Raw genomic sequence first — 13,120 nt, forward strand, 5'->3', positions numbered from 1 at the left:
AGTAGTTTCACCAGTGGACTCAATAGCAAATCTTATCGATCCAGCTGGAGCTTCTCCAGGCCGATATCCAACCTCTAGGTCATAAGGAAGCCTTATTTCACAATCAAAAAAGGATTTTCGGAGTAGTTTCACCAGTGGACTCAATAGCAAATCTAATCGATCCAGCTGGAGCTTCTCCAGGTCGATATCCAAATTCTAGGTCACAAGGAAGACTCATTTCACAATCCAAAAAGGATTTTCGGAGTAGTTTCACCAGTGGACTCAATAGCAAATCTAATCGATCCAGCTGGAGCTTCTCAAGGCCGATATCCAAACTTTAGGTCACAAGGAAGCCTCATTTCACAATCCAAAAAGGATTTTCGGAGTAGTTTCACCAGTGGACTCAATAGCAAATCTTATCGATCCAGCTGGAGCTTCTCCAGGCCGATTTCCAAACTCTAGGTCACAAGGAAGCCTCATTTCACAATCCAAAAAGGATTTTCGGAGTAGTTTCACCAGTGGACTCAATAGCAAATCTTATCGATCCAGCTGGAGCTTCTCCAGGCCGATATCCATCCTCTAGGTCATAAGGAAGCCTTATTTCACAATCCAAAAAGGATTTTCGAAGGAGTTTAACCGGTGGATTCAACAGAAAATCGATAAGCCATTGCAAATAGGGATAAATACTGGTCCTTATCTCTCTGGTGGTTGAACAGGTATCTTTCAATGATACCAATTGAGGATGTATTGCTTCTAAATTTATTCCTTGATCGCTCTGGACTTCAAAGGACACATCATATCGGCTGATAAACGTTTTTAGTAATACCCCAGTAACAATCATCGCAAAAATTTCCACCAACAACAGCTAGAATGTATTTGCCACCGCAGCGATATCTAAAGCAATCCTTTCGAAACAACCTCCAGCATTATACTGTTTCTTGGGTGCATTTCTTTTGCAATATTCGTAGCACAAGTCATATATTTCTCATACCAGTTCTTTGTCGGAGTTTTATATCCATTGAAATCTCTCACGGATTCGCTGAAAGGTTTTCTTCACTTCCAGATGAGGATCATTCTCCTAATCTCCTCTGATCCTGGTGGTGACTATTCTTGTTGTCTACTGTAATTTTTCAAACTGCAGTTTCCTTAGATTCCGCCTTGTTGAAGTGGTAACAGTCTACCAAGCAAAGGATTGGAATTTCGGTAGATTACACCAGCTTAATGTAGAGATACTAGTAAAAATGTTGCACGGACATCTCTACCGACAAAAGTTTTCTTTTTGCAACGTAGTAGTTCCGTTCTAGCTTGAAGAAGACTTCTTGGATCTGTCAAAGCACTCCTTCAATTCTAAGTTACAAGAATAAAGTCCCTGTGGTTAAACTTTCCAGCAGTTCTCTAAGACCAATTTCAAACTTGAGGTTTATTTAGAAGAGATTAGAAGTATTTGGAATTCTAAATTCTTTGAAGAAAATTATCTAATTGCATGATTTAGATTAAAAGAGTTATTAGGTTCGCTATTAATCTAAAACCGTGTCATTGCTATTGTCCAGACTAAATTTACCTTCAAAGTAAATAACCTTCTAAAGCAACTGAAAGCTTTTTCAGAAAACTTCCCTTGGAATAGCTTTCATCTGCTCTATCATGTCTTGTTAGATGTTTTTATAACCACAAGTCACATTGTACTGAATCTGGTGAATACCAGGATTGCAGTGGTCGACCAAATAAGGTGACGATTCCAGAAATTTCAAAAATGTCGCATATTAATTGAAAATTTGGACTTGAAACAGCGTGGGGAAGATGTTTCCATCGAATTTTTGGCAATATTTCACAGAACTGAAAGCTGAACTTTTGCGCCAGTCCATAACTGGATGAAAAGTGAGACCCGAAGCAAAATAACAATCAAAATAATAGACTGAAAACGGAGAATCGGCTCCAAATGTTGCAAAGACCGTTCCATCTGCAGGCAGTGTCTTGGCGTCGGTTTGAAAAAGGAAAAACCATCTACGACGAGTATTATACAACGTTTGAGCGAAGAAATCAAGCAAAAACGGCCAAAATTAAAGTCTCGGTGGTAAAAATTCATTTTAGCACTTGTACGAGACACACTGTACATCCTGTACAATAAATTATTAAATGTTTTATATTTGTAACTGTCTAGTTTCTAATATTTGATTTAATTTTTCTTATTATTTCCCGATTTCTATTTAATTGAAATTGAAAATATTAACGCACAAAATGTATGTACTGGCACGCCACCTGTAAGTTTCTTTAGATAAAAATTGGTTGTATACGGGAGGTGGCCGTGAACGAATCATATGTTTTTAGCAAAAACAGGTTTCGGTGACGGGCATTCCACATGTGCCGACATCTTAAATTTCCTTCCATCCTCCATTCCATTCTATTCTATTCAGAGCATGTTTCTCTTGTCGACTGAGTTTAAATTGAATGATAGGTCAGTTAATGGACGGTGAAAAACATATCAAAAATTGGACAGAAAACATAGAAAACATTATTAAATTTAAAAGTAACCTAATATTATTTTTTAATGTTATTGTAGCTCAATTTAGATTTCCCAGATTTCTTTTATCATTTCATATTTATTAAAATTCTTGATTCTATTTGAAAAATTATAAACAGGCCTACAACGTCTTGGATTTCGAGTCTGCTGCTTGTGTATGCAACTTGAGGAATGGCGTGTGAACGGAAATATATTTTTGCAATCATTATTACCAATGTTTTAACTTTCCATAGTCCTCCAATGCATAATAAAAATCAAATAATCAAAAACGTATGTTTGGTAGTACATTTTAAGATCTATTAAAAACAGAAATTTGTCCAAGAACGTTAGTGGGTAACGCTATAAAGAAAAGGGTAACGCATTTTATAAATAATTTACATAAAATTATTGGGACTACTATAGAATACTTAAAATAGATTACATGGAATTGCATCATGTTTATCTACCATATTTATCATCAATAGTAGATACTATTATCAGTTTCGTAATCATATTTATGAATCTATTTATTTATATCAATGAAAAGCGTTGTGGGGTTTCTTATTTTTAGAAAAATTCAATACATAAACTAGTAACAAAAATAATACGATCCTAGGATGTTGAAAAATACAATTATTTTCATGAATACCTAGTAAAATTATTTAAAAATATAGAATCAAAATTTTGATTTTGATTTTGATACCGCTAGTGTAAGTTAAACAAAGCTAAAGCTCTTGGGACAGAGCTTTAGCTAAAACCCTTTGCGTCCTAACTTTCAAAACTAAATACTTTCAATCTTTGAGAATTTATCGTTGAATAATTTATTTGAGAGATGTTTAGGAGGCTATATCCAAAATAATAACTATTTTCTTTTAGTTTTTTTCATGGAAAACATTAAAAAATTTTGGATATTCATAACGAAAATCGCTTTTTCCAGAACAAACCATATTTTTGTCAAAATTACTGAATAGGACAAGGAGACTAACTAAAGGAGATTATGTCACCGATTTGTAAGTGAAAAAACTATTTATCTCGACGCTTAAGCCGCCGTCACTGTTACGAACGTCGGAAATCTTTTATTTTTTTCAAATGCTTGCCTACGATTTCCGTCAGCAAATTCTTCCGAGAATGCATAAGTAAATATCTACATTCACAAACACCCATTAATAGTTTCGACTACAATGTGTATACATTGAAATTTGTGTATGTACACAACATAGTTCACTTGGCAATTTCTTTATCAACAGATTTCATCCAACTGAACGTTGAAAACCACAATTGCACAGTCGATTTCTACGATATCTTCATTGCTCCAAATATTAAAATTAACGAAACGGAATGAAAATTGAAGAAACAAGCGGGATTGAACGAAGTTTAGGGATGCTCTGATAATTAACAGTTTACTGAAGGTCGATACTAAGTTTTGAAGATGCCTTCTTCAAAAAATAAAAGCTATCTAAGTAGATTCAACAGAAAATAGGTATACTCCAAACTTTTTATCTGTTTCACAACAACCCCAGGAAAAGCCTCTGGTTCTTTCATCAGGGAAACCAAAACATCTAGAGGGTGCATGAAACCCTGATTGAATCCCCAGTTTAAACAAGAACTATAAACCAGGTAAAACAAAAAAGATACGAAAGAAGAAATAAAATAAAATGTAAATTTTAGAGTTGTAGTTAGTTAAATAAGATAATTAATAATTAATTCTGTTTTTGAGAAAAGTTAATGGGAAGCCTACTTCTTTTTAAAGTCTATTTCTGTTCGTAGTATCAACCCTTATTTAGCAGAATTTAATTTATTATTATCTTTTATGAAGGAATATCTTCAGGTTTTACTAGAAAACACTAAAACTCCAAATACAAATACACAAAATGTTCCGGGAGAATTTCCAAGTGCAGAAATATTAAGATTTCCTCAAAGCTATTAACTAGATATTTTTGTTATATTAACTATTTTAATCGTTTTCGTTTGTATTGAAACATCAATCTCTAATACAAACATCACTTTCATTAAATCAATCTTCGCAAAAATCCCAGAAAAAGTTAAAAGACAAAGAAATTTAAGAAATAATGAAGAATGAAGTACCTAAAAAGACATACGCCGCAGTAAAAGTATGGTAAAACTCCAAGGGGTACTTAAATTCTCCCAAGGAAGTATCCAAAACTAGAAATAACTGGTTAGGTTATTGCTCAATATAGAGTCACCAACCTGAGAGATATCGAAAGAGGTGTAGACAAAAAATGTGGTAAACACCAACAGTATACAATTCACAATCGAAGCAGAGTCTCTGATGTAGATTGGGGGCAAAAAATATAACATTTCAACTTCATTCTATTGTACATAAGAAGGCGGTTCAAATACGATCGATGTAGATGGCGCTTCTTTATATGTTTTGCAGGTTGCGGCTTATATGTTAGCTGGATCCCTTACTAACTATGTGGCATAGCTTCCGAAACGAATACACGTCGACACGACACGGAAATTCGGTTTCTTAGAGTGAATCTTCACCAGAACGCCAGTCATAGCGAAAACAACCAGGACCTTACAACGTATACAACGTTCCATAATGCCATAACCTTAAAACACCCTCGAATCCCGGTTATCGCTTGTAACGGGGAAGCATTCGGCGCGACATGGGCTTCTTCTCCAGGGTAACACGCCCTCATCGATACAATATAAGAATTGGGGTGTGAAATACTAGAAAATCCCTCATATAGTCCGGACTTATTCCCCCAGAAATTCAACAACGACGACGAGGTAGAGAAATTCTTCGATAACGTGTAACTTTTGAAGGGAATTATTGAGAAAAACTGTGAAATATTTTCGATAATAAATAGATCTGTTAAGTTTTATGTAAAATTTTGTATATTTAAGACCGATTTTATTTTTTTAATATCTATATCACACTCTGGCTCTCTCAAAACATAACCTAAAAATTTAGTATAATAGGACAATCCATAACCATGACCTGCGCAACACTAATATGGCCGCTGAACGACAAACAATATGTTTAACGCCATTTTGACTAAAGATTTTTGCTACTTCTTCCAAATCTATATCCTAAACCTGGTAATCCAGATTTTAACGTGGTTTTATTAATGTTTGTTTGTGCGAATTTCAAAGACTGCGTAGCTATTTAAACCCGTATGATATTTAGTTCATCTTGAAGCTGAGAAAGGGTGGTGTGGTTTGATAAGAGATGGCGTAACTTTTTACATTACATCGTTCCGAGATTCCGAATCTGCGTTGGAAAACTATTGTTATAATATTTTTCAAGTGTTTTCGCGGGGAGCTCTCCTTCATTACTTTAATATGAAGAAAAACGTTGCCGAAAGTCATCGTATTTTGGAGGAAGTTTATGGTGGACATGCTCTAGCTGAGCGAACGTGCCAAAAGTGGTTTGCACGATTTAAAAGTGGTGATTTTGGCTTGGGAGACGATGAACGTCCTGGGCAGCCATAAAAGTTTAAATATGAAAAACTGGAAGCATTACTCGATGAAGATTGTTGCCAAACACAAGAAGACTTCGCAGAATCCTTGGGTGTCACTCAAGCAGCCGTTTCAAAACGTTTAAAAGCAGCTGGATATATTCAAAAGCAAGGAAATTGGGCTCCACATGAACTCAAGCCGAGAGGCGTCGAATGCATGTCCGAAATGCTGCTGGAACGCCACAGAAGGAAGTAATTTTTGTATCGGATTGTCACTGGTGATGAAAAATGGATCCGTTACGTCAACCTCAAACGCAAAAAATCATAAGTGAAATCCGGCCAACCAGTCAATTCAACGGTAAAGCCGAATATCCAAGTCGCGAAGGTAATGGTGGGATCAGAAGGATGTGCTGTATTATGAGCTGCTAAATTCGGGCGAAACCATCAAAGGAGAACACTATCGAACACAATTAATCCTTTGGAAGAAAGCAGTAGCCGAAAAACGCCCGGAATATCCGACCAGACACGAGGCAATAATTTTCTATCATGACAACGCTCGGCCCCACGTTGCTATTCCGGTTAAGAACTATTTGGAAAACAGTGGATGTTTTACCTCGCCCGCCTCATAGCCCAGACCTTGCCCCTTCTGACTACCATTTGTTCCGATCGATGCAGAACGCCCTCACTGGAAAACGGTTAACATCAGAGCAAGATATCAAAAATTGACTTGATTCATTCTTGGCTGCCAAGCCCGCACAGTTCTTTTGGGATGGGATCCACAAATTGCCAGAAAGATGTGGAAAGGTCATACCTTCAGATAAGCAATACTTTGAATTTGAATTAAGATATAGACCACAATAGTAAAGCCATCAGATATATCTGTCTTCACTTCTTTAGTACATTCTTTGTTGGGTCTAAAATATTAGTAGGAGTCTTGTTGGGGATTTCAATGGACGATTGAAGATTCCAGGTGTATTAGAGTATGCATTCTGACATGATAGTAGTTTGATAGATCAGCTCAATGCCTTAACATATAAACCGTATATTCCAACTTAGTTGTAATAACTTGGATGTTTTCTTAGTTACAGTAAGACGCTGGTTACAGTCTCGATAAAATACGTTTTATCTAGGCTATAAAAGTTAACAAGTATTTATTGACATTCATTCAAAATCCAGACAATCTCGTTAGAAACATTAATAAAACGAAATAAAAATATTTCGATAAACAAGAGCAGTTAGATAACAAAAATTGATACGGTCGAAGAAATTCGTGTTAATGGTACTTTTACTTAGAAGAAAACAAGCAACAAAAGATTATAAACAATAATATACAAGTGCAAACGATATATCCCAAAACATATAAGACAAATAAGTTATTTATTGAAGGATACTGATTATCTTGATATTAGTATATATTTAAAATCGAGTTCAAAATGTCGTACGACGTTGTTCGATATCTAATCGATACTTTTTCCTGTCGCTGCCGCTCTTATAGTTCAGGTTCCATACACTCATTGATTTTCAAATGCTTTTCCTTAATATGCTCTATAATTGTTTTTTTTTTTTCAAGTTCATTTGGTGTTTTATTGTTTGGTTTCTGGCTCGATCTAATCTTGACGTTTTTAGAGCGTCCATTTCCGTGGTTTATATTTTTTTCTTTAGCTTTTCTTTTATTCACCATGTTTTTTCTGTATCATCTGTTCCTTCTTTGTCAAAAGTGTGATTCGAATCCTTATTTGACGATGCCAAACAAGGATTGTACGGCGGATGATCCATCAATTTGATAATTGGACTTTTCAAAAACGTTTTAGTTTGAATTGTTGTGTGAAAACTCGCATTGTCTTGGTGGAGAATAATTCGTCTTTTGCGATCGGTTTTCCTAATTCTTCTGGCAAAAAATGCTGGTGAATCATTCAGAATTGACCGTTCCATGTTGCTCTAATGGAACGGCGGCGACATGTGCATGATTCGTTGTCTGTAACCCCGCGATTGAATTTTTTCAACATTTCTTCAGCACCAATAGACACTAGCTTTTTTATACAGCATCCAACGCGAACCAATATTTTACAGCCAAATTTTCATCTGACGTTTCTAGTACCACAGCCGATTTTTGAACGACCTTCACGAAATTCATCCCGTATCGAAGTGAGACCACGATTGAATTCGGAAAACCAGCCAAACACGGTGCCTCGAAATGATGGCTCATCATCAATCGAAGCGAGTTGATTTGCACACTGCTGTTGCTTCAATTCATTTTTTGACGAAGATAAATGTTTCAAGTATCTCAAATAGCACACTAACATACTCATTTTTGATAGTGTAGTTCTCATGGACTGGCCTTTATCTTTCTGTTTTCTTTTCTATTAATTCCTTTAAAGAGAACGCGTTGTTTATACGGGACCTTCCAGCTGTTGTCCTTCTTCGTATTTGGTGTATTCCCGATCTAAAACAACCCTTATTAATCTTGTATACACCCCTTGTTACCGATATCCTACGATAATTGTTGCTTTTTAGTTTATTACCTCGGTTACTATATATGATTGTGATGTCTTCGGGTATATTCGTACTAAAAAAAATTCATCTTGTGTTATATACTTTTTGAAAATAATTGAAATGATTTCTTCCTGTAATAGAGCCCTCTTAATGCTTGGAGGTTTATTATTTTGCATGTAAGCACGTTCATTTCCTGGTGAATGACCGATACGTCTCGCATAATTCCATTGCAACTGCCGTTTATTCTTATAAAAAAAGATACAGAATAAAGAAAATCCAATCCAATTGTCTGAAATAAACAATTACAGTTTCCACTGACTCGGTTGTTGGTAGTTGGCAGTTGAAACCTATCCAACAAGACGTAAAATTTCGACTACCATCTTCACTGTACTTCATAAAAGTTGATAAAATTCTAATCGAGCGGAATCTTGCATTTTTTTTTCATTTACAGTAGTACACAAGGTTCTATTCCATTGTTTTTAGTTTTGATTAAACACCCTATATATATTTTTAAGTTCATAAAGTCGTTGATGATATCATTTCAACCTAGGAATACGAGGGTGGTCTCAGAAGTAGCTGGTCCAACAAAAAAATGTATTTTTCAACTTTCAACGGCCCCCATCTTGCACATAGCTTTCTCATGTCAAAATTTTCCGTTAATATGCGATGTACTGCACTTTTTGGAATGCCTACAATGTCTGCTAAATCGTGGGCTTTCAGTCTTTCAGAAATGTTGATTAATTTTAATAATACAAGGCAAGTCTTAAATACTTTGGTTTTGAGATAACTCCACAGCTGTTGGTTACTATTGGATGCGTCGTTTTGTGGATTCCATCATTTTTTTGTCCAGAGCTCTCTCCATTTCCTTCTGTTTTCGGTTACTTCTGTAGCTTCTTCTCATATTAAGTTCACCAATCATTTTCCTTAATCATTATTTTCTATTCTTATACAAGTCCGCTACTTTTTCTTCTGCTTATTGTATTATAATTCAATACTTTTCTGGTTATTTTTTGCTAGTTTTCGTAGTGTATGACTTATCAATAAATTTTCGCTCCTGAATATTAAAAAAATAATTTAAATAGGGTAAAAAAGTAACAAGAAAATTATAAATAATCGAAATATACTTAATTTTAGTAATAACTTCTAGTTTAACTAAACATTCTATTTAATCAAAACTATTAGTTACAGGAAAAGTTAAAAATATGTCCCATTCACCATCTGACACAGACCAAGACGATGGTAGATCGGATTTACAGAATTTCCCATCATCTGCGGAGTTGTACGAGTCATTTCATTTCTAATTCGTTCCATTAAATTTTCTAAATTTTCTGGGTAGTTAATGCAGACCTCTACAGAAAAAAGTCAAGGAGGGTGAAAACGGGTGACCTAGATGGCCACTCCATTCATCCAATCTACTTTCCTTTAAACTGGCATCCAAATTTTTTTAATTATTTGGATCTGGAAATGCCGCAATGATTCTACACCACTGCCATACGAAGTAGTGCAGGCATTCAAGCTCAAAATGGTGTCAAACCTCCGAATTCTTACCCTCCATATCAAGATGTACATGATTGAAAGGTGTGTAAATTGTTTTTAAGGGGTGGAAATCACCCCTTATCGAAAAATACCAATATTATAGTTTTTTTCTACTTTTTTCAATTGAAATGTTTTTCCTTTATGCAGCATAAATATCTTAAGGTATTGTATAATAGAAAATTTATATATTTTGAAGTATCAACCCTTAAAAATCTTTAAAAACTAACCTTCTCATGAAAATAATATAGGAAAAAAACTTTTAACGATTTAAAACATTGCAGCTTCATTTTTACTGTGAAAAATTCATAGCATTTTAATAAAATTTAATTGGTTATTAATTTTTATTATTCAACCCTTGAAAACTACCCCTTTACAGAGAATGAAATAAAAAATAAATCTAATGACTACCAACTTTTAGATTTTGCATTCTTTTTGGTATTAAACTTTCTTTAATGACTGTTAATGTTTTGATTTTGAATTATTTCGGTATTCAAGTGATTTTTCATTCTCTACACCCTGACACCCCTTAAGAACCACCCCTTCACCAAGATTATAAGTATATCATCTTTTGTTCCTATCAAATGTACCTACAGGCAACTTAGCATCAACAAAAAAAATCCGTGCGCCAAAATTTGAAACTTTTTCATATTCTATAGTTCAAAAAAAAATTTCAAATTCTTATTTTTTATGTAACTCCATTAATTTTGAAACTATCACACCCTACAAAAAAACCATTTTAAAGGTAATTTTCAGGGCTATAAGCTTATGTATGTTATAAGGGCTTGAAACCCTCCACATTTTATTAATAAAGGGTCAAAGGGTTGTGGATAAATAATCTTTGCATTATAGTGACGGATTAATTTGGTTATAATTCCGTCAATTTTTATGCTACAAAAAAAATTAAAAAAGAAAAATAATTGTCATAAAAAATGCTTTAATTTAACTGTGTATTTGTTTTTGTATCTCTCATAGATATGGAGAAAACATGTAGCCAAAAAAATTTTTTTAAAATTATGCATTTCTCTTCAGTCAAACTTTCAGATGTCGTAAATAACATCCAAATAAAGTATTTGGTACAAGGAATAAATTTAATTTTGGTTTTCAATGAAATGACAGTTTTAGTGCAATCAAATCTTTTTTTTTACATCATATGGAATTTCAGTCGAAACGACTTTTATCAGTAGTCATTTGAAAGGTCTTTTTAAGCTCTTTAAAAAGTATTCTATGACTTTTTGTTGAAAAATTAACCGTTTTCCCGTTCTTTCAAGTTAAATGCTGAATTACGTAATACAAAAGTTATTCAAGTATCTATAACTTGCTTTAGGTAGAAAATTAAGATTTAAAATATAACTCAATTTCTTTGTTTTTTTATAAGCTTCATTTTTGTTCATCACACTTTTATCGATAAAATTCATCATTACAGAGTTATACGAAAAAAACTATTAAAAATGCGTTTTTTGACGAAAAATCGACAAAATTTCAAATAAATCGGTGCTGCATTAATTAATTCTGGGGGGAAATGCTTGAATACCTGGCCTAAAGATGTTCCAAATAACGCCCAATAAATTTTTCGCATAAAACAGAAAAAGATATACTGTTAAATGGATACAGCATCGAAAAGGCAAGATCCATCTTTAACCAGATAAGTGCCTTCTTCAAGAGTCACTATTTAAATCAAAATAAGAGTGCTAAAAAGCTACGTCTTCTCTGTTTGGTTTTATGAAGTTAAGTCCTGGACCTTGAACAAAGATATGAGCAAAAAATTAGAAGTCAGATGGACCGTACGGGTAGCAAATGAAGTCATCCTTGAAGGCAAAATATTTTGAAAAAAAAAAGTTCGATACACTAACCAAAAAATTTATTTTTTTCTCCCGAGAGTTCGTGAACAAGTTTACCTTTTCCTTAGAAACTTTTTGTATAAAATACGCAATTAAGTTTAATAATACAGAATTATTAATAAATATTCTAACAGCGTAAAAGACGAATTGAATAGTTTAACTGACATATCGAAAGAAAGGAATGTTTTGGAGAATGAAATTGTAAAAACTTGCATGTTTATGACCGACCGTATCGTATAATAAACTAATTTACTAACATACAGAATTTGGATTCCTAGAAAAGTCAATATATGTAAAAACATTCTATTCAAAAATATAAGAATATCTATTAGTGCATCGTGGGAATGTGTCGTCAAATCCCTACCATAATTAATCAAGAACCGGTACACGAATAACCAAGAATTAATGATATTTCACCCCTGGAAATAATGTATCAAACCGCAGTCCTTCAATACGATCAAGGGCTTGGTTATCCGGGGTTATATACCACATACCGCGTGCTCACAATCGGACTCTTTAAATTTTAAATGACTCGATTTCTGTCGCCGCCCATGACCTAGATCCGTGATGTAGTCGCGTAGACATCCCAATTATATGTTAGAATTAATTATGTGTGACGATAAACACCATGGAAATGCTATATACATATGTGAATGAGAGGTCGACCGCAAAAATCCAATTCAATGTATTTCTGGAAAAAATTTTATTACCAAATTGAATTTTAAATATCTAGTTATTCTATTTATAGTAAATTACCCCGATATAATTATGAATAGATATTTTTATTGTATAACCAGTGATATATAATACCGCGCGTCTCTAAAGTAACGTACAAATTTCGGAAATTCATTTTTCAACTCGCCGTTGACAATTTTTCTTTTTTCAAAAGAATTATCCCACGCGCATCCCAAAAAAACCGTCGCCATGACCTTGTCTGTAGGTGGAACGCCTTTGAAGCTGGTTCTCTCTTTCGGTTCATTGTTTCGATTGTTCTTTCGTTCCAGGTGTGAAGTAATAGACGTTTGATCTATTACTATGAAACCACGCAAAAATTAGGTTTTAATTCTGTAAAAATTACCAAACAGTCTATGTCCTAAGTACTGAACTTTCTCTCCATGATTGTCGTGAAAAGTTCTTTATTTTTACCCATTTCCTGTAGGACTTCTATGTTTGTCTTATGTTCTGGCCAAAATATCCGTTATTGCAATGGTCAAAATTGATGAATTGAAGTTTGAATTGCTACCTATTCGCCAGATTTAGCCCTCTCGGATTATTTTCTGTTCACAGACTTGAAAAAACGACACGGTGGTTAAAGATTTCTCTATTGGGTTAAGTACTTCTGAAATCAT

The sequence above is a fragment of the Diorhabda sublineata genome, chromosome 6 (assembly GCF_026230105.1).
Source record: "Diorhabda sublineata isolate icDioSubl1.1 chromosome 6, icDioSubl1.1, whole genome shotgun sequence".
In the NCBI taxonomy this organism is placed as follows: domain Eukaryota; kingdom Metazoa; phylum Arthropoda; class Insecta; order Coleoptera; family Chrysomelidae; genus Diorhabda; species Diorhabda sublineata.